The sequence below is a fragment of the Triticum aestivum genome, chromosome 4A (genome assembly GCF_018294505.1).
Source record: "Triticum aestivum cultivar Chinese Spring chromosome 4A, IWGSC CS RefSeq v2.1, whole genome shotgun sequence".
Classification (NCBI taxonomy): Eukaryota; Viridiplantae; Streptophyta; class Magnoliopsida; order Poales; family Poaceae; genus Triticum; species Triticum aestivum.
The window spans coordinates 124,094,879-124,117,510 of NC_057803.1; the positions used below are offsets into that span (position 1 = coordinate 124,094,879).

Consider the following 22,632-nt stretch of genomic DNA (forward strand, 5'->3'; position numbering starts at 1 on the left):
ATCGTCCGTGTCCACACCGCACCCGTGTCGATGTCATGCCATTGAAGAAGCCATGAGAGAGAAATTCTGGCTTGACACCCCTCTAACAACTTCGTTATCGAATTGGAGGGTGTTGGTCTTCGCTACTGGATCGGCACCTTCAAATCCTCTAATGAGGTCGCGTGTGCATACGAAGCGGTCGTGTGGAACTTTGGCCGGACGAGACACGAGATTAATTATTTCCCGGAGATCGAAACCGGGGAGGAGGCGGAATTCGTTGAGCCGAAGAATCTAACCATATGCCCGATTGAAGGGAAGAAGAAGAAGCCAGGGATTCACATTGCTCCCGGTGAGAGTGATGAAGCGGTGATGGCGAGGTTCACGCGGGAGAATCCGCAGTATGTCCAGAACGAGCTAGAGTACTATTGGAAACGCCTGGTCGAGCAAAAGATTAAGACGGTGAAGCAGGAGGACGAGGCTGGCCCCTCGATGGTGATACCCGTCGATCCGACTCAAAGAAGGAGGACGAGGAGCTCCATGACTCTACGACCCCACCACCGACGCGTTCTGGGCACGATTCATGAGTGATCGCGACGAGTAGTTTTCTCTACTCCTAATGTCTAAGTTGGTAGCCTGGTACACCGGTTTTATTTCGTCTCACCTCCCACCACCCCCTTCATGCTGATTTTTTATCAACTAGAACAATGTCCGTGTGTTGCAACGGGATATAAATATTATAGTATGTTAGCTTGTGATTTACATGTCAATAATAATGCAATTGTGTAAATAAATGTTCATCAAATTCTAACTGTGAATTACCTTATATTTTGATTAGAAGTTTGGTAAGTAAATTAAAGTGTCGGTTCAGAAGGTAAGTGAATTAAGGTGATTGATTATCATATACATGGAAGGTTGGATGAAGGGGTGGTGTGAAGAAAGGTGAAATGGGAACCTTACATTCTTTTTAAGTAGTAGAGATTGGTTTGTTTTTCTCTCCACTCATTTATTACAAATCAACACTTTCCTAATGTATAAAAGATTACGGATCTAACTTTCCTAACTTATTCAAATCAACCGATCCCTCTCTTTAGGAAACAAATAATGAAATTTAAGGAAATTAACATGTGAACAGTGACAAACAAATCCCATTATGAAATCATTTTGTATCTACTTAATTTGTTACGGAATCTCTACTTCTAATGTCTCAGTTGGTAGTCTGGTACACCGGTTTTATTTTCATCTGATTTTATTTTCTCCCCCTCCCACCCCCTCCATGCTGATTTTTTAATCAATCAGTTTATTTTTCTCTCCACTCTTTTATTAGAAATCAACACTTTCCTAATGTACAAAATATTGCGGATCTAACTTTTCTAACTTATTCAAATCAATTGATCCCTCTCTTTAGGAAACTAATAATAGATTTTCAGGAAACTAATAATGAATTTTAAGGAAATTAACATGTAAATCATGAAAAAAAAATCTCATTATGAAAGAATTATCTATCTACTTAATTTGTTACGGAATATTATCTATGTTCACCTTCTATCGGCGTTTCGGGTGCCCATGGCCACCATCCTCATTGACGAGGCCGCTGCTGCCAGCTCCGGCTCCACCAATGACCTTTACGACGCTACACAGCTCTACCTCGGCCCGCGCTGCCTCGTCGTAGCCTCATTGTGCATCTCTACAAGTCGCACCAGTCGAGCATGCCGTGGCCTCGCTCCCAGATGCGCACACCTCTCATGACATCTTCCAGGGCGTCCGCATAAACTGGACCTCCACCGCATGCCGTCGACTAAAGCGCGGGACACAAGCACAATTCGTACAACGTCTTCGGCGGCGTCGGCGACGACCACCGCAACTTCCAGTCGTAGTTCCCCTGCCAGCACCGTGACTTCGTGCACGACACCTACATCCTCGATCCACCAGGATGCGACTCAAGTCATGGGTATGCAGGCTCTACGCTAACTATGCGGCCGCGCCCAGTGATGACCACATTCGCCTCTGGACCTTCCACACCTTCTCCCATCCTTCCACCTTCGACATGCTCACCATCAACCTAGCGATCAGCGAGGAGATCTGCGTCGACCTGACCCGCTTCGCCGCCGGCGTGAGCACTAAGCGTGCATCGACCATGCCTAGAAGCGTGAGTATCAGCTCCATGGCCCGCCCGGCACAGGAAAGACCAGCCTCGTGGCCACCATCGTGAACCTCCTCGATTTCAGCATCTATGAGCTGGAGCTCACCACAGTGCCTACCAACTCCCACCATTGCTGCCTGCTCGTCTCCACCACGCCCAAATCCATCGTCGTCGTTGAGGACATAGACTGCTCCCTAGACCTCTCCGACTGGAAGAAGAACTCCGGTGGCCGATGAGGACAACACACAGCTGGTGATCTATCCCCGCCTGTCGCGGTGGCCATGCCAGTGATCGGGCGCGAATCAATAAGCCTCTCTAGTGTCTGTAACAGCCTGGCGTTTGGCCCTTTTCTTTTTCTTTTTGATTTATTGGTTTTTGCTTTGTTTTTATTTTTGGAGTGGTTCTGTGGCCTTGTCACCTGGGAAATCATCTTCATTTCTTCTCCCAAGTGGCTCATCCTTATCAAAATTTTCCCAAAGATCATGTCACTTCACTGCTTGACCAAACCCTAAATTCTTTTTCTCAGGAATATTCCCTTTTCTATTAAAGGAATAACCCTGTCTGCCCTAGGTTGTGAAGCAACCTATATTTCTGTCACTCCTAAAATTCCCAAATAATTTTTATAATTCCTTTGGGTCATATATTGCTCAAATATGCCCAAATATTTCCTTGGCCAGTTCAAAAATAATTCCCCAATATTCCTTTTTCTATTCTGTCCTAAATGGCATTTCGTGAAGGAAGTGCCATTCATCTTATCTTGTTTGCTCCCAAAATGTTTGGGCATGCTTCTACATCCAAATATTTTCCTGATGCAAAAATTCAACTTCATTTTCCTAGCCAACTTTCCGCAGTGATTTTTCAAAGTTTCTGTCAGACAGAAGGCTTTGTGAAGGAAGTGCTAGCTAGAGTTATCCAAATGAGTTTAAATTTTCCACACTCCTTCTTGAGCTCATATGATTACCCTCCTCCAATTTTCAGCTCCATCCAATCATCTATGTGAGCACAGGAATCAAATCTTTGCTTCTGTCAATATTTTCAGAGTGTGAAGCAAGTATATTTTATATTGATTCATTTAGGCTAAAAATTTATCGGGGAATTCTCATGACCATAAAACCTCTCTCCACCAAATTTGGGACCAATTCTTCAAGACAATATTTCTCTAGAATTATCTAGTTTCTGGACAGTAAGGGGGTTTGTGAAGTAAGTACCATTTTGGCTTGTCCAATTGGTATGAAAATTTTACAGCATCATCACCTGTCCAAATCATAATGATCTACCCAATTTCAGCTCAAGTTGGTACTCCATGTGAGTGCACCTTCCTGATCAAGTTTCTGGACCCAATGGTCAAGTTGCAAAGCAACTATATTAATACTTGATCCGTTTCCCCTCAAACTTGGCAGGATCATAGTCCTTCCTTATCTAAACACCACAGACATTTATTTTTTACTCCAATCAATTTCTTGTTGATCAGCAGTGCTCTGCCAAGTTTGATGCAGCAAACTTTAATCGAAGACTAACTCAGCTGCAGAGCCTCTTCTATCGATCCATCACCTCCCTCCGGCTCATTGATGCAGGGACTAATCACTAGACATGTCTATGCAGCCTCTCTTGTCCTCTTCATGCCTATGCCTGTGGTGACTACCGCCCTGGCATGGCGTTTCTCGTGCTCTGGCGGCATCCGGCGCGACTGGACTCGTCGGGCAGCTCTGCCTCGACGGTATTCTCGCGTCCGAGCGTGCCGACATGACTGTCCCTTCCCCTCCCGTCGCCCTCGACCCCCTGCCCCCTCCCGAAGCGTCCTCGCTGGAGCTAGCCGACGCACGCCCACGAGCGCACTGTGCGCAGCTTGACCCGGTCCTCGCTCTGTCCGTTTCCTCTGCCCCCCTGCGTTGGTTTCTTCTCCGTGGCCTCTGAATTGATGCCTCGTTGTGTTCCGGTGCCCTCCCCGTGATCGATGAGCTCGCCAGAGCTTTGGCCGAGCTCGAGCGGCGGCAACCGACTCGGCATCCTCGCCCCGCCTATAAAATGGCCCTCCCCACGGCACTCTGAGCTCATCCACAGCCTTCTCACCCTCCAAGCACCCCGCCCAGCCCCTCCAATCGCTCCCGGAGCTTCTCCTCGCCTCCCATGGCCGCCGCAACCGCCGCCAGGCTCTGCTTGAATCCGAGCAGCCCCGGGCTCCTCCCCTCCTTATTCAACCTCTAGAGGCCCCCATCCACACCCCGAATCCACCCTAGCCCTCCCCCTCCTCCTCTGGTGGTCCATGGCCACGAGCCCTCCGGTGCCCGGCGCCTCCGTCCGCCGCGGCCAATGCCCTGACCAGCCCCGTGCTCCCCGACGACCATGCTACCCCGGGACGGAGTCGCCTTGCTCCCCTGAGCATGCTGGTAGTCCGGGCGCCGCAAATGGTGGCCCGTGCCGCTGGCAATCACCGCCGGCGCCGCGCCCCTCCCTCTGGACTGTGTGCGAGCGCAGGCGAGACGAAGACCCCGCCCCTGGGCCCCGCCTGTCGGTCTCTACGCGTTGACCGGGTCGGCCCGCTGACATGGATAAGTAGAGACGTACTCCAGGCGAGTATGCTTTCCCTTACCGAAAGCGTATTTAGGTTCTTCTTCGGGCCAGAATGCAGTTTCCTCTCTGGAAAGCGTATTTCTGAGAAAGGCAGGTTCTGTTTAATCTGCCAGGGACCTGTTTGTAGAAGTATTTTTATAGATTAGTCCCTAAGCTTTAAACAACCGTATCTTTGCACCCGTAACTCCAAATGAGGTGATTCCAAAGCCCACTTCTTCATCTCGTCGAGCCCGTTCTGTTGGTGTCATTTTCACCATGTGTTAACATTCTAAAAATGACCATTTTCCCTTGCACCTAATCAGCCCCCTCGGAGAGGGAACGTTTTCCGACGATTCTTTCCGCAAGCTTTCCACACTTCTTCCCGGTGAATCCATCCACCCCAGGAAAGCCACACCCTCCATTTGCATGATTGCAATGCGGTGACATGGTTTAAATTATTTGAACTTGTTTAAAATATTGTTTTAGCTACTTGTGATTTGTTCATGGCATTTTTGGGAGTATTTTTTTGAGCTTGCTATTGCCATGATATTGCTTGGAGTTCTAGGACTTATATTTTGAAGGTTATGTGGATGACATGTTGCTTTTGGATTCTTAGTGGCTATTATGATTATTTTCATGATGGTATTATGCTTTGGAGTATTACTTTGGATATCACGCTGCCTTTGGATTATTAGCGGCTAGAATTATTTTTATCATGATGCTAGTTGATATTGTGTCTTGAAGTATGATTTAGTAAATGATTCTTGCATGTGGATCTTAGCTAGATAGCTAGTTCTTGCTATTAAAGTAGCAACATTATCATTCTTGGATTCATCATAGTAGTGTTATGCTATCCTCGGAGTATTTTGATATGACGATATTATGCTTTGGATTAGTTGTTCGATATTGCTATGACTTGGATTACAGGTTGATAAGTCATAATGGAGTATCAGTTATAGCAGTTATATTTTGGGGATAAATTCCGTCATTAAGTTGTTCAGGTGCCACCGAACCGGGCTTTTCCAGTGCAACCACATTTGCATTTTATGGGAAGGCCCTAATGTGGTCTATTGTCATGCCTCTCGTCGGTGCCTCCAACGAGGGAAGGTTATGGACGTGTGGTACCCAGGCCCGGTAAGCCGACATAACCTTGTGTTCCCATGGTTTTGGTATTGAGATCTCTTGTCCCTGTTTGGGACCGTTTTTGTTTTGCCACGATGGTGGCCGTTGATGCCTTTGGTAGGCATGGGTCCACCCATGACTTAGCCCAAAGGGGAGTTGGTCGGAGTGGCTGGGAGAGTGTCATGGCAGTAGATCGGTTTTGTCAGAACGTTGTTGGTCCACCCGAATGGGAGTGCGAGGCCATGGGTTTCGTGGTGTGGGTAAAGTGTGCTACCTCTGCAGAGTGTAAGTTAATCTATCGATAGCCGCGTCCTCGGTCATGGGCATAAGTTCGTACTAGGTCCCATCGTTCGACCAACACTCACGTGACAGAATGACTTATAGGTGATTTATTTGTGGATATTGTGAGCTGTAACAGTTTGGAAGGATGCAGATGATGATGTTGAGATGATCCAGAGGATGATCATTGAGTTTGTGATGGGGTCGCGAGGTGATCATGTGGATGTTTGATCACCAGGATCACGTGGATCACAAGGTGATCGAGATGGTATATTGCTTGGTCGGATAGCCAAGGGTGAGATGGTTATTGAGATCTGAGATGGTGGTGTATCAGTATCGTAGTAGTTTCATATCATGCTTAGTAGTTGCTTTCGTATCATGGTAGCTGTTATTTAATTAATCTGCTAATGCTATGTTGTTGTCTTGCCTTGATGCTTTTGGTTGTTGTGAGCTTGCAAGTACATTTAATGTACTAACCTGGCATGTCATGCCAGATTGCAGGTAATGTCGTGATTGATTTCTTTGCTTGTTGAGGTTACATGCGTGCGAGCTAGATCGTGTCCCAGCCAGAGTCCCTGCGGAGTGGAGTTCACCACCTTCATCGTTGTTCCGCTGCTACGAGTTGTTCTGCTGCTAGCATAGAGCAAGTGTAGTATCGCAGGCATAGTATCGCCGTGCTGATGTGATCCTTTGTAACATTAGACACTTGTATCATTATCTTTTGTAATAAGAGATGATTTGTTCTATGTCAAGCAGTGCCATATCCAGAGACTTCTCCTCGATCTCTGGGCTAGAATACGGGGCGTTTTGGTTCCTCTGAGCCGGGGTGCCACAGTGTCATCAACTTGATGGATTTGCTCTGGTCGTCCTTGTCAGCGAACACCCAATGATCTTCACCACCAACAACCCGGAGCGGCTAGACCCGGCACTGATCCTTGCGGACTACATGGACCACAACATTGAGCTCGGCTACTACTCACCTCGCCCGCCGTAGTCCATGTGCTCGCCAAGAACTACCTCGCTGTTGGCGTGGACCGTGATGACGAGCCTGACACGGTGTTGTTGGGAAACGTTGCATGGAAAACAAAAAAAATTCTACACATGCAAGATCTATCCATGGAGATGCATAGCAACGAGAGGGTAGAGTGTGTCTATGTACCCTCGTAGACCATTAAGAAGAAGCATTTATCAACGTGGTTGATGTAGTCGTACACCTTCACGATCAAGTACCGAATGTACGGCACCTCCGCGTTCAGCACACGTTCGGCTCGATGACGCCCTCACCTTCTTGATCCAGCAAGACGGGCGAAGTAGTAGATGAGTTCCAGCAGCACGATGTCATGGTGACGGTAGTGATGCAACTATCTCTGCAGGGCTTCGCCGAGCACTATGAAAATATGACCGAGGATGAACTGGAGGGAGAGGGGCGCCGCACATGACTTGGGGATCATTGTGTGTGTTGCCCCTTTCCCTCCCCACATATATATAGGTGGAGGGGGATAGGAGGCAGCCCTAGACGCGCCCCCCTGGAGGAAAACGACAGGAGGGGGCCGGCGGCTTGCCCTGCCTCAGGAGCCTTCCCCCTTCCATGTATGGAGCATGGGGGAAAGGAAAAGGGGGCCGGCTGCCCTAGGGCGCCCCCTCCTTCCTTCTAGCTCACAGGGAAGGGGAGGTGGAACACACCCAGCCCCCTTGTGGGCTGGTGCGCCTCCCTCCTTGGCCCATGAGGCCCACCAAGTAAGTATAACCTACCGGTGGCCTCCCAGAACCCCTTCCGGCACTCCGATGCATTCCGAAACCTTTCTAAAACCAGAATACCTTCATCCCATATATTAATCTTTACCTACGGACCATTTCGGAGATCCTCGTCATGTCCGTGATCTCATCCGGGACTCCAAACAACATTCGGTCACCAACTCACATAACTCATATAATACTATATCGTCAATGAACGTTAAGTGTGCGGACCCTATGGGTTTGAGAATGACGTAGACATGACCGAGGCGCCTCTCTGGTCAATAACCAATAGCGGGACCTGGATGCCCATATTGGTTCCTACATATTCTATGAAGATCTTTATCGGTCTAACCTTTATGGCAACATACGTAGTTCCCTTTGTCTATTGGTATGCTACTTACCCGAGATTCAGTCGTCGGTATCTCCATACCTAGTTCAATCTCGTCACTAGCAAGTCTCTTTACTCGTTTTGTAATACATCATCTTGTAACTAATTCCTTTGTCACTTTTCTTGCAAGCTTCTTATGATGATCTATTACGATAGGGCCCAGAGATACCTCTCCGGTATACAGAGTGATAAATCCCAATCTCGATCCACGCCCACTCAATAGACACCTTTGAAGATACATGTAGATCATATTTATGATCATCGAGTTATGTTGTGACATTTGACAGCACACAAGGTATTCCCCCGGTATCCGGGAGTTGCATGATCTCATGGTCGAAGGAACATGTATTTGACATTAAGAAAGCAGTAGCAATAAACTGAACGATCATATGCTAAGCTAATGGATGGGTCTTGTCCACCACATCATTCTCCTAATGATGTGATCCTGTTATCAAGTGACAACTCATGTCTGTGGTTAGGAAACCTTAACCATCTTTGATCGACGAGCTAGTCTAGTAGAGGCTCACTAGGGACACGGTATTTTTTTATGTATCCACACATGTATTTAAGTTTCCGGTCAATACAAATCTAGCATGAATTGTAAACCTTTATCATGAATAAGGAAATATAATAATAACAACTTTATTATTGCCTCTAGGGCATATATCCATCAGTCTCCCACTTGCACTAGAGTCAATAATCTAGTTCACATCGCCATGTGATTAACACCCATCGTTCACATCACCATGTGACTAACACCCAAAGAGCTTACTAGAGTCAATAATCTAGTTCACATCACCATGTGATTAACACCCAAAGAGTAATAAGGTGTGATCATGTTTTGCTTGGGAGAGAGGTCTAGTCAACGGGTTTGCCACAGTCCGATCCGTATGTATTTTGCAAATTTCTATGTCTACAATGCTCTGCATGGAGCTACTCTAGCTAATTGCTCCCACGTTCAATATGTATCCAGATTGAGACTCAGAGTCATTCGGATCGGTGTCAAAGCTTGCATTGACGTAACCCTTTACGAGAACTCTTTATCACCTCCATAACCGAGAAACATTTCCTTAGTATTCTTAGGTAACTAAGGATAATTTTGACTGTTGTATAGTGATCCACTCCTGGATCACTATTGTACCCCCTTGCCAAACTCATGGAAAGGCACATAACAGGTCTGGTAAACAACATGGCATACTTTATAGAACCTATTGTTGAGGCATAGAGAATGACTTTCATTCTCCCTCTATCTTTTGTCGTGGTCAGGCTTTGAGTCTTACTCAACTTCACACCTTGCAACATAGGCACGAACCCTTTCTTTGACTGATCTATTTTGAAATTCTTCAAAACTTTGCCAAGGTATGTGTTTTGAGAAAGTCCTATTAAGCGTCTCGATCTATCCCTATAGATCTTGATGCCCAATATATAATTAGCTTAACCGAGGTCTTTCATTGAAAAAATTCTTATTCAAGTATCCTTTTATGCTATCCATAAATTCTATATCATTTCCGATCCGCAATATGTCATCCACATATAATATCAGAAATGCTACAAAGCTCCCACTCACTTTTTTGTAAATACAGGCTTCACCATAAGTCTGTATAAAACCATATGCTTTGATATTCTCATCAAAGCATATATTCCAACTCCGAGATGCTTGCACCAGTCCATAGATGGATCACTGGAGCTTGCACACTTCGTTAGCACCTTTAGGATCGACAAAACCTTCTGGTTGCATCATATACAAATCTTCTTTAAGAAATCTGTTAAGGAGTGCAGTTTTGGCATCCATTTGCCAGATTTCATAATCATAAAATGCCGTAATTGCTAACATGATTCGGATAGACTTAAGCATTGCTACGGGTGAGAAAGTCTCAACATAGTCAACCCCTTGAACTTGTCAAAAACTTTTTGCGACAAGTCGAGCTTTGTAGACAGTGACATTACCATCAGTGTTCGTCTTCTTCTTGAAGATCCATTTGTTCTCAATGGGTTGCCAGTGATCGGGAAAGTCCACCAAAGTCCACACTTTGTTCTCATACATGGATCCTATCTCACATTTCATGGCCTCAAGCCATTTATCGAAATCTGGGCTCATCATAGCGTCTTCATAGTTCGTAGGTTCGTCGTGGTCTAATAACATGACTTCCAGGACAGGAGTACCGTACCACTCTGGTGCGGAACGTATTCTGGTCGACCAACAAAGTTCAGTAGTAACTTGATCTGAAGTTTCATGATCACCATCATTAGCTTCCTCTCTAGTTGGTGTAGGCATCACGGAAATGGTTTTCCCTCGTGTGCTACTTTCCAACTCAAGAGAAGGTACAACTACCTCATCAAGTTCTACTTTCCTCCCACTCACTTCTTTTGAGAGAAACTCATTCTCTAGAAATGACCCATTCTTGGCAACAAAGATCTTGCCTTTGGATCTGTGGTTAACATCCATTAAGTTATTTAAGTGATACATGATCCTAATCAACTAACCCATGTCCGATCATCACATGAGATGGGGTAGTCTTCAATGGTGAACATCTCTATGTTGATCATATCTACTATATGACTCAGGTTCGACCTTTCGGTCTCCACTGTTCCGAGACCATGTTTGTACATGCTAGGTTCGTTAAGTCTAACCCAAGTATTTTGCTTGTGTAAAACTGGCTTACACTCGTTGTATGTGAACGTAGAGTCTATCACACCCGATCATCATGAGGTGCTTTAGTGAAGGGATCATCTTATAATGTGACATGTCTCCAATGTATCTATAATTTTATATTGTTCCATGCTATTATATTATCTATTTTGGATGTTTTATATGCATTAATATGCTATTTTATATGATTTTTGGGACTAACCTATTAACCTAGGCCCCAGTGCCAGTTCCTGTCTTTTCCTTGTTTTAGAGTTTCGCAGAAAAGGAATACCAAACGGAGTCCAAACGGAATGAAACTTTCATGATGATTTTTCTTGGACTAGAAGACATCCAGAGGGCTTGGAGTGCACGTCAGGAAATCCACGAGGCGACCACAAGGTCGGGAGGCCCCCCCACCCTTGTGGGCCCCTCGTGACTCCACCAACCTATTTCTTCCACCTATATATTCTCAAATATCCCAAAACCTTCGAGGGGAGCCATGAAACCACTTTTCCACCGCTGCAACCTTTTGTACCCGTGAGATCCCATCTAGGGGCCTTTTCCGGCATCCTGCCGGAGGGGGATTCGATCACAGAGGGCTTCTACATCAACACCATTGCCTCTCCGATGAAGCGCGAGTAGTTTACCACAGACCTACGGGTCCATAGCTAGTAGCTAGATGGCTTCTTCTCTCTCTTGGATTCTCAATGCAAAGTTCTCCTTGATGTTCTTGGAGATCTATTCAATCTAATACTCTTTTGCGGTGTGTTTACCGAGATCCGATGAATTGTGGATTTATGATCAGCTTATCTATGAATATTATTTGAATATCCTCTGAATTCTTTTATGCATGATTTGATATCTTTGCAAGTCTCTTCGAACTATCGATTTGGTTTGGCCAACTAGATTAGTTTTTCTTGCAATGAGAGAAGTGCATAGCTTTGGGTTCAATCTTGCGGTGCTCGATCCTGGTGACAGAAGGTACACCGACACGTATTGTATTGTTGCCATCGAGGATAACAAGATGGGATTTTCATCATATTGCTTGAGTTTATCCTGCTACATCATGTCATCTTACTTAATGCGTTACTTTGTTTTTCATGAACTTAATACTCTAGATGCAGGCAGGAGTCGGTCGGTGTGTGGAGTAATAGTAGTAGATGCAGGCAGGAGTCGGTCTACTTGACACGGGCGTGGTGCCTATATTCATGATCATTGCCTTAGATACCGTCATAACTTTGCGATTTTCTCTCAATTACTCGACAGTAATTTGTTCACCCACCGTAATATTTTTTATCTTGAGAGAAGCCTCTAGTGAAACCTATGGCCCCCGGGTCTATTTTCCATCATATAAGTTTCTGATATACAATTTTAGTTTCCTATTTACTTTCTTTGCAATCTTTTACTTTCTGTTCCATAAACCAAAAATACCAAAAATATTACTTTCCGTTTATCCATCTATATCATATCTCACTTTGCAAATAACCATGAAGGGATTGACAACCCCTTTATCACGTTGGGTGCAAGTTGGTGTTTGTTTGTCAGGTATTCAGTGGCTTGTTGTGTTGTCTCCTACTGGGTTGATACCTTGGTTCTCAAAAGCTGAGGGAAATACTTACTCTACTTTGCTGCATCACCCTTCCTCTTCAAGGGAAAAACCAACTCAAGCTCAAGAGGTAGCAGGAAGAATTTCTGGCGCCGTTGCCAGGGAGATCTACGCCAGGTCAAGACATACCAAGTACCCATCAACAAGGTTGTCAGAATCGTGATTTTGAATCGGATCGGAGCTCCGATGGTAAGATCGCAAATCGTAGAATCTTCACTATCAGGATCGTATAAACGTAGATTCTATGAACTAAAATCGTAGAATCATAGGGGTTAGTTTGGATCGTAAAGTCGTAGAATCGTATAACAAAATCGCGATTCTGACAACCTTGCCCATCAAAAACTCTCATCTCTCGCATTACATTATTTGCCATTCACCTCTCGTTTTCCTATCCCCCACTTCTAAATGATTTTCAAAAAGATTTGCATTTTCTTTTGCCCTTCTTCCATTCGCCTTGTTCGTTTGCTATCTTTGCTTGTGTTACCTTGTGCCTTCTATTTACTTGCATCTTCGCTCGCTAAAAATCTATTGATATGGATCCCCATCCACTTGCTAATCTTTTTAAAAGATCCAATCATGATGAACCAATTGCTAGTGAGTTGAGTGCACTAGGTTATCTTTATGAAGTTTTGCGTGAGATTCATGAATCTGAAAATTGTAATGAAGTACTTTATGAAGTGATTAACGATAGATCTTTGAATAAAAAGCATGATTGCAATGATGTTATTATAAATTATATTAATGTCAATTATGTTAATGATATGCAAAACCCTAAGCTTGGGGATGCTAATTTTGCTATGCCTACTACTTGTTGCAATGATCATGATTGGGATGATTCTTCTTACAATCTTGAAAATTTATTTAAGCCCCATGATGAATATGAGATTGATAATAATGTTTGCAATAATACTGAAAGTGGGTTCGGAAGAGTGTCAACTTTAGATCCCACATATTTGGATAATGTTCAATATTATGAAGCTTTTGATAGAAGTGGGTTCGAAGAGGTCATGACTTTATTTTATGATAATCCCACTATTTTGGAAGAGTGTCAACTTTGCATACATGAGGATCATGTAGGAAATTGTTGTGTGATAGCTATATTGTTGAATTTGAATATGATCCTACATGTAATTATTATGAGAGAGGAAAATATGGTTTTGGAAATTTCCATGTTAGTAAATTAGCTCTCTTCATGTTGAGATTGTTATCATCTCTTTCTCCTTCCTTGCATATGATATTTTTTGCTTGCCTTGATAATTTGTTTGCTTATAAAATGCCTATGCATTGGGAGTATGTTAGACCTAGATGTGTTTGTCAAATTTTTCATGGTTCTCTCTTTATTCTTTAATTCTTCTCTTTTATGTGAGCATCATTGAAATTATCAATGCCTAGCTACGGGCGTTAAACAATAGCGCTTGTTGGGAAATATAGACAAAACACCGTGTCCCTAGTAAGCCTCTACTAGACTAGCTCGTTGATCAAAGATGGTTAAGTTTCCTAACCATAGACATGTGTTGTCATTTGATTAATGGGATCACATAATTAGAAGAATGATGTGATGGACAAGACCCATCCATTAGCTTAGCATAATGATCGTTAAGTTTTATAGCTATTGCTTTCTTCATGACTTATACATATTCCTTTAACTATGAGATTATGCAACTCCTGGATACCAGAGGAATACTTTGTGTGCTATCAAACGTCACAACGTAACCGGGTGATTATAAAGATGCTCTACAGGTATCTCCGAAGGTGTTTATTGGGTTGGCATAGATCGAGATTAGGATTTGTCACTCCAAGTATCGGAGAGGTATCTCTGGGCCCTCTTGGTAATGCACATCATAATAAGTCTTGCATGCAATGTGACTAATGATTTAGTTGTGGGATCATGCATTACTGAACGAGTAAAGAGACTTGCCGGTAACGAGATTGAACTAGGTATGGAGATACCGACGATCGAATCTCGGGCAAGTAATGTACCGATGACAAAGGGAATAATGTATGTTGTTATAACGGTTTGACCGATAAAGATCTTAGTAGAATATGTGGGAACCAATATGAGCATCCAGGTTCCGCTATTGGTTATTGACCGGAGAGGTGTCTCGGTCATGTCTACATAGTTCTCGAACCCGTAGGGTCCACACACTTAACGTTCGATGACGATTTGTATTACATGAGTTGTGTGATTTGGTGACTAAATGTTGTTCGGAGTCCCGGATGAGATCACGGACATGACGAGGAGTCTCAAAATGGTAGAGAGGTAAAGATTCATATATAGGACGATAGCATTCGGACATCGGAAGTGTTCTGGGGTATCGGGTACGTATCGGGTCACCTGAAGGGGTTCCGGGCAAACCCCGGCAAGCTATATGGGCCTAATGGGCCAAGAGAGGGATAAACCAGCCCCTAAGGGGTTGGTGCCCCCCCCCCCATTTGGGCTGGCCAAATTGGAGTAGAAAAGGGGAAGGAGGAAAGGAAAAAGGGAATAGGATTCCCCCTTCCCCCTCTTCCCTTCCTAGTCCGAATAGGAATAGGAAAGGGGGGAGGCCGAATTGGGAGGACCCCAAGTAGGATTCCTCCTACTTGGGGCGCCCCCTTGGCTGCCTCTCCTCCCCTCCAACCTATATATATATGAGGGGGCACCACTAGAACACACAACAAACATTGTTAGCTGTGTGCGGCGCCCCCCTCCACAGTTTACGCCTCCGGTCATATTCACGTAGTTCTTAGGTGAAGCCCTGTGTGGATCACTTCACCATCACCGTCACCATGCCATCGTGCTGATGGAACTCTCCCTTGACACTTTGCTGGATCAAGAGTTCGAGGGACATCATCGAGATGAACATGTGCAGAACTCAGAGGTGTCGTACGTTCGGTGCTTGACCGGTCGAAACGAGAAGAAGTTCGACTACATCAACCGCATTGTCAAACGCTTCCGCTTTCGGTCTACGAGGGTATGTGGACACACTCTCCCCCTCTCATTGCTATGCATCCCCTAGATATATCTTGCGTGAGTGTAGGAATTTTTTTGAAATTGCATGCTACGTTCCCCAACAAATCCTTGGAGTCGTAGTCGTACTTGATGAAGTAGAAGTTGATGTAGTCTTGGGAACCCACTTGACTAAGGCCTTCGGAGCTTCTTCAAGTGCATCAATCTCCTCTTGAAGCTTGTCCTTGCCTTTTTTCTTGTCGTCTTGTGATAGAAGATCATCTTGAGCTTGTGTTCCATTGAAGGAAGTAAGATCATACATCTCTTGTTGGGGAACAAACTTGTCTTGGGGTATTGATCTTCTTCCCACTCAACTCCATTGGCATTGAACTTTCATTCAAAACCAACACCTTGATTCTTCCGGTGCCTTCCTTTCTTGCCTACAATTTCCTCAAATTGCTTACTTCCGGCAAGGCTCTTGTAAACACCTTTCTCTATAATTCCCTTCAATAAGCTATTTTCTTGCTCAAGTGTAACTTGGCTAAGAGAATCATTAGTGGAATCAAGAGAACTACTAGAAGCAACAATATTGGATTTAGCATGATTATTGTTACTACTAGAAGAAGAATCTTTCTTACTCTTGTTGCTAGATTATACTTGTGGCATGTAAGTAGACAAGAGTAAACGCTTGGCAATGTAAGAAGAACTTTTCTTATGGAGATCATCATTGATTGCTTTTAAGAACCCATGCTCTTGCTCTAGGTTGAGCTTTTCAAAGAGTAGCGTCTCAAGATTCTTTAAAAGTACTAGATGATCTTCTAAGGTAGTTTCATGAGCTAACTTAAGAGTGTTTAGTTCTTTAGTTAGACGCTCTATCATCTTCTTATCATCGTCATTCATTTTATCTTGATTAGCAGGATTAATAGAAAGTTCATCATATTTTTCATCACTAGAGTTGTCAACAAGTAAATCATCATCACCTAGCAAATAATCTTCATCACTATTGAAATCAACATACTCGGGGTGTGATACCTTTGTTCCTTTAGCCATGAAGCATCTTCCAATTCCTTCATTTGGTGAGTCAAATATGTCATAGGAGTTGGTCGACACAAGTGCTAGACCGGCAACACCTTCATCTTGAGTATATTCGGAGTTGGAGTGATAACTTCTCTCGGAGTGGTGGTCGGAGCTGGAGTCGAATACCCATTCACCAACATGAGCTTGATGTCTTCGTCTTGTGTAGCTCCTTGATGACTTGTCCTTCCTTTTCGAATCCTTCCTTCTACGAGAGGTTCTTCATCCATAACGATCATCTCTACTCCTTCTCTCACTTGGAGGTGATTCTTCTCTTCTACTTCTCCTTTTAGGTGAGTCTTCTCTTCTTTTGTAGGGAGCCGTACGCTCATTGGAGTAGTGCCCGGGTCTTCCGCAATTGTAGCAATTACGCTCACGACTAGAAGATCTTTTCTCATTGTAGGACCTTGACTTGGAACTTGTTTGTTTGCTTCTACTCTTGTAGAACTTGTTGAAGTTCTTCACCATTAGGACCAATTCCTCATTGAAGACTTGTCTCTCACTTGATGATGTACGAGCATCACATGAGGCTTTGTAAGAACCACTAGACTTCTTTTGAAGCTCTTCTTTATCCTTGAGTGACATCTCATGAGCATTAATTCTACCAATGACTTCCGTTGGCTTCAGATCTTTGTAATTGGGCATCATTTGGATTAATGTGCACATGGTGCCATATTTTCCATCCAAGGCTCTTAGGATCTTCTTGATGATGAATTGTCAGTCATCACTTCCTAAGCCGGCAATCTCATTTGTGATGAGAGCAAGCCTAGAGTACATTTCAGTGACACCTTCACCATCCTTCATTTTGAACCTGTCAAGTTCACTTTGAAGCACATCCAATTTAGATTCCTTGACGGAGTCGGTACCTTCGTGCATATCAATCAAAGCATCCCAAATTTCCTTTGCATTCTCAAGACGGTTGATTTTGATGAATTCTTCGGGGCACAATCCGTTGAAGAGGATATCGCAAGCTTGAGCATTGTATTGCAACATCTTCAATTCTTCCGCGGTAGCTTCACGATTTGGTTCTCTCCCATCGAAGAATTCACCTTGCAAGCCTACACACAATAGCCCAAAAGGCGGTGTTATGTCCAAGAATATGCATTTTCATCTTATGCTCCCAACTAGCAAAATTAGTACCATCAAAGTAAGGACCTCTATGGTGGTAATTTCCCTCACTAGATGCCATACTCTCCTAGGTTGTGAAACCAAGGCTATGATCGCCAAAGCTATGGAAATCAAGGCAAATGGAGACCAAAGCTCTGATACCACTTGTAGGATCAAAAGTATGTCTAGAGGGGGTGATTAGACTACTTGACCAAATAAAAATCTAGCCTTTTCCCAATTTTAAGTCTTGGCAGATTTTAGCAACTTATCACAAGTCAAGCAATCAACATACACATGCAATTCTAAGATTATAGTAGCGGAATGTAAATCATTGCATATGAATGTAAAGGGGAGGAATTTAGAGGGAGCAAACACAATGTAGACATGGAGATTTTGGCGTGGTTCCGATAGGTGGTGATATCGTACATCCACGTTGATGGAGACTTCAACCCATGAAGGGTAATAGTTGCACGAGTCCACGGAGGGCTCCACCCATGAAGGGTCCATGAAGAAGCAACCTTGTCTATCCCACCATGTTCATCGCCCGTGAAGGACTTGCCTCACTTGGGTAGATCTTCATGAAGTAGGTGATCTCCTTGCCCTTACAAACTCCTTGGTTCAACTCCACAATCTTGACAGAGGCTCTCAAGTGACACCTAACCAATCTAGGAGACACCACTCTCCAAAAGGTAATAGATGGTGTGTTGATGATGAACTCCTTGCTCTTGTGCTTCAAATGATAGTCTCCCCAACACTCAACTCTCTCTCTCTCTCTCTCTCATAGATTTGGATATGGTGGAAAGATGATTTGAGTGGAAAGAAACTTGGGGAGGGCTAGAGGTCAAGATTCTTGTGGTTGGATTGGAATGTCTATAACGCCCTCGATGCGGCTATATCTCCCACGTGTCGAAGCACGACTTAGAGGCATAACCGCATTGAAAGCAATGTCACAAGTGAGGTAATCTTCACACAACCCATGTAATACATAAGGGAAAAAGATACATAGTTGGCTTACAATCGCCACTTCACACAATTACATGAATAAAGCATTACATCAACCAGATACAATCAGGGTCCCACTACGGAACCAAAATAAAAGAAGACTACCCCAAATGCTACACAGATCCCCGATCGTCCCAACTGGGCTCCACTACTGATCAACTAGAACGAAACAACACAAAGGACAAGGTCTTCATCGAGCTCCTCCTTGAGCTTGGTTGCGTCACCTGCTCGGTAACATCGGCACCTACAAACTGGTTTTGGAAGTATCTGTGAGTCACGGGGACTCAGCAATCTCACACTCTCGCGATCAAGACTATTTAAGCTCATAGGTAGGGTAAAAGGTATGAGGTGGAACTGTAGCAAGCGACTAGCATATTTGGGGGCTAACATACGCAAATGAGAGCGAGAAGAGAAGGCAAAAGCACGGTCGAGAAACTATGATCAAGAAGTGATCCTAGAACAACCTACGTCAAGCATAACTCCAACACCGTGTTCACTTCCCGGACTCCGCCGAGAAGAGACCATCACGGTTACACACGCGGTTGGTGCATTTTAATTAAGTTCAGGTTTTCTACAACCGGACATTAACAAATTCCCATCTGCCCATAACCGCGGGCACGGCTTTCGAAAGTTCATAACCCTGCAGGGGTGTCCTAACTTAGCTCATCACAAGCTCTCACGGTCAACGAAGGATATTCCTTCTAGCGGGAAGACCCGATCAGACTCGGAATCCCGGTTACAAGACATCCTTGACAATGGTAAAACAAGTCTAGCAAGACCGCCCGATGCGCCGACATCTTGATGGGAGCTGCACATATCTCGTTCTCAGGGCAATACCGGATGAACACTACGTACAGCTAAAACTAGCCCTCAACTTTCCCCAAGGTGGCACCGCAAGTGGCTCTATTTCGGACCAACACTTAGACAAGCACTGGCCCGGGGGAGGGGGGTTAAAATAAAGATGACCCTTGGGCTGGCCTAACCCAAGGGAAAAAAGGCTAGGTGGCAAATGGTAAAACCAAGGTTGGGCCTTGCTGGAGGAGTTTTATTCAAGGCGAACTGTCAAGGGGTTCCCATTATAACCCAACCGCGTAAGGAACGCAAAATCCGGGAACATAACACCGATATGACGGAAACTAGGGTGGCAAGAGTGGAACAAAACACCAAGCATAAGGCCGAGCCTTCCACCCTTTACCAAGTATATAGATGCATTAATTAAATAAAAGATATTGTGATATCCCCAAAAATAACATGTTCCAACAAGGAACAACATCTCCATGTTCCAACAAGGAGCAAACTTCAATCTTCACCTGCAACTAACAACGCTATAAGAGGGGCTGAGCAAAGCGTAACATAGCCAAACAACGGTTTGCTAGGACAAGGTGGGTTAGAGGCTTGGTTTAACAATATGGGAGGCATGATAAGCAAGTGGTAGGTATCGCAACATAGGGATAGCAAAAGAGCAAGCAACTAGCAAGCAAAGATAGAAGTGATTTCGAGGGTATGGTCATCTTGCCTGAGATCCAGCAAGGAAGAAGAATGAGTCCATGAAGAAGACAAACAGACGTAGTCGAACGGATCCTCACAACGCGACATTATCGAAACTAACCAGAAGAAGCAACACCGGAAAGAAAGCAAACCACATGGTAAACAACCATCACATAAGCATGGCACGATGCGCAAACAAGTATGATGCATGATCGGTTTAATGAGGCATGGCATGGCAAAGTGCACAAACAATCCTACAAATTAAGTGGAGCTCAATATGCAACTCTATTGCATATTAACGGAACACCACATCAAATATTTAGTTCTCTCTCGATTATGAACCCAACAATATTAAATGTAGCTAAACATGTCAAGAGGTGAAACATAACAAAATATACCACCTAAACAATTTAAATGGGGCCAGATATAGCAAACAACAAATCCGGTAAATCCCCATATGCATTTAGCAATTTAATGCAACAACAATTTTAAACATTCTTGAAGTTGTTATCATGATGCGGATGACATGCAAGTTTTATGCAATATTTATGAATAAGTTGATAAGAGCATATTATGAAGCATTTGTCATCGTGGCGGAAATGAAAAGGGGTGCCACGACAACGATACGAAAACGGTGCCACGACAGCGTTCCGGTTCCGATAACTCGATTGAGATACCAATGCAAAGGAGAAGTGTGCGGATCCGTGCAAAAGATGGTGGGGCGCTCCTGGATTCCGGGTGTCCCACGAGTTAGCGACAAGGAAACGAGTGACAATTTGGACGCGGTGCAAACATGAGCATCTCAAACATCGCAAGCATTCGTTCACGGACGTCGTCTCGGGGTTATACCTTCAGAGCATGCAAAGGGGACGGTTCTCGTTCATAGAGGGAAGTAGGCGTTCTCACGACGGCGGTAGTGGAAGTAGTCGTTCTCACTTTGTAGATGTTCACACTCCGTAGGTGTTTGGGGTCAACAAGGAACTTGCCGTCCACGGGTCTTCGAGGGTCGACGGTACATGTTCTGTATACGTTCGAGCGGCGGTAGTGGTACACATTCAAGGAGTAGGTCGTACACGTCGACGGTATTATCGGAACCTCGTCAACGTTCGCGATCCACCTTGGTGATCTGAAGGGGTACTTGGCGTCATGGTACTTGGGTCTTCGGACTTGCCGGTCTCGGTTCTTGCGACGATAGTTGTACAAGGTCGTAGTGGGAGGTAGTGGTACTCGCGAACTTGTCGGATCCACGGCGACGATAGTGGAACCTCACGGATTCGTGGTCTCCGGGCGGTCTCGGTCTTGACGGTGGGGTACTTGACGCATCCCGGATATGTAGTCGTACACGGTGTTACATGTAGCCGAACTTGAGGTGGTCTTGGCATCGGACTTGTGGCGTTGGGACAGAACCATGGCGACATGGAGCCTTGGGCGCCATCAGGGTGGAAGGGTGCGGTTCCTGCCAAGCTCTCGGAGGGGCCGGCCATGGAGGCAGGAAGGTTACGACGCTGGGGATCGGTGCTGGGGCTCCGGCGAACTCCGGCAACGCAGACAATGAAGGGAGCGAGCGGCGCGAGGCTCCTGCTGGGCGCTCGAGGTGGCGCAGGCACGCCGGAGCCACCGGACGAGATGCAGGTCACCGGGAGGTTCGGCAGGGGCGCAGGGCAGCTCGCGGAAGCACCGATGGTCGAGGACGGCAAAGCAGAGGAGGCCGACGAGGGGATTGGGCGTCGGGTCGACCTCCGGTGGCGGCGGAGCTAGGGCTCACCGGCGCAGGGGGGCCGTGGCTCCATGGGGCGGCGCTCGGGGTAGGAGGCACGGACACAGGGACTTGGCACGGCGGCTCCTCAACGCAGGAAGCGGCGGCGATGGTGGCCCGCGGCGGCGAGGGCGCATGGTGGCAGGGAGGATCGAGGAGAGTTGCTGTTGCGAGCGAGAAAGAGAGATCGAGGGAGATGGGATCGGGCAGAGGAGGGGTAGAGCACGGTGCCTCCTCTCCTGGCGGCGCAAGGGGCAAGAGAGAGGGAGTGCTGGATGAGGGGATCGGGAGATTGGGCTTAGATTAGATGGGCTAGATGGGCCTAGGGTTGGAAGGGAAAAGGCTGGCCTAAAGGCCGGTGCAGATGGGCCGCGGGGATAGGCAGGGGCACGGTTGGGCCTAGGGATGGGCCCTAGAGGCCGGCCTGCTGGGCTCTCTCCTCTCTCTCCTTCTATTCTTTTAAGAGAAAAGAAATAGAGAGAAAAAAAGAAAAGGAGGGTTAAGGAAAGGATTTTGAGCATGGCGATAATTTTTCCGAACTCACAAAAATATGCTCGTTCCGAGAAAAATAGAAAAAAGTCCGGTCGAACAAAACATTTCAAACTCATTTGAATTTAATTCAAATGGGTTTGAACTGGGACGAGGTTTCTGGAGTGACCAAAAATGTTGAAATTTTAGGTGAAGCTCCAGAAAATGATGAAAGGATATAAGGCAAGGTTAGAGAGTCAACACTCCAAGAAGAAAAGGCCAAGGAATTAATATGCAAGTGTGTTATAGGTGATTCCAAAGTTAATGAAATATTTATAATAGCTCTCTAAATATCGAGAGGATATGTTATAAAGAGAA

General features: G+C 45.2%; 1 pseudogene; it reads left to right on the plus strand.

The window, feature by feature from the left end:
* The first annotated feature begins 1,446 nt into the window (after positions 1-1,446).
* Positions 1,447-21,788, plus strand: LOC123083756 (AAA-ATPase At3g50940-like; annotated as a pseudogene).
* Positions 21,789-22,632: the final 844 nt, after the last annotated feature.